Here is a 1,011-nt window from a genome sequence, read left to right as displayed (position 1 = left end):
GGCGCGCCTCAGGCTGGTGCAACGTCACGCCGGCCTCTGCCACCGCAGGCTCGCCCCGCATCCGTACCCCTCCCTCTCCCCGGCCTGAGTGAGCCAGAGCCGCCGAATCAGCTGCTCCTTTCATCCTGTCCTGTCTGAGAGAAAAACAGACGCCCTCGGGCGACCTACACGCAGAGGCAGGGCCAAATCCAAAGCTGAACCCCTGGAGCTGTGCGAACAAAGAAGAGAAAGGGAAATCTCTCCTAGCAGCCTCAGAAGCAGCAGATGAACGCTCCACAATCAACTTGATGTACCCTGCATCTGTGGAATACCTGAATAGTCAACGAATCACCCCAAATTGAGGAGGTGGACTTTGGCAGCAAGATATATTATTTTTTTCCCCTTTTTCTCTTTTTGTGAGTGTGTGTGTTTATGCTTCTGTGTGAGATTTTGTCTGTATAACTTTGCTTTCACCATTTGTCCTAGGGATCTGACCGTCCCGTTTTTGTTTGTTTTTACTTTTTAAAACTTTTCTTCTTAATAATTATTTTTATTTTAATAACTTTATTTTATTTTATCCTACTTTATATTATCCTTTCTTTCTTTCTTCCTTCCTCCCTCCCTCTCTCTCTCTCTCCCTTTCTTTCTTCCTTCCTTCCTTCCTTCCTCCTTCCTTCCTTCCTTTCTTCTTTCTTTCTTTCTTTCTTTCTTCCTTTCTTCCTTTCTTCCTTTCTTTCCATTTTTTTTCTCCCTTTTATTCTGAGCCATGTAGATTAAAGACTTGGTGCTCCAGCCAGGCGTCAGGGCTGTGTCTCTGAGGTGAGAGAACCAAATTCAGAACAGTGGTCCACAAGACCTCAACCAGGAAACCTAGTCAACCCACTGAACCAACCTTAGCCACTGGGGACAGACACCAAAAACAGCAGGAACTATGAACCTGCAGCCTGCGAAAAGGAGACCCCCAAAGACAGTAAGATAAGCAAAATGAAAAGACAGAAAAACACACAGCAGATGAAGGAGCAAGGTAAAAAC

The sequence above is a fragment of the Physeter macrocephalus genome, chromosome 4, assembly GCF_002837175.3.
Source record: "Physeter macrocephalus isolate SW-GA chromosome 4, ASM283717v5, whole genome shotgun sequence".
Taxonomy (NCBI): domain Eukaryota; kingdom Metazoa; phylum Chordata; class Mammalia; order Artiodactyla; family Physeteridae; genus Physeter; species Physeter macrocephalus.
This window is presented reverse-complemented; position numbering follows the sequence as displayed.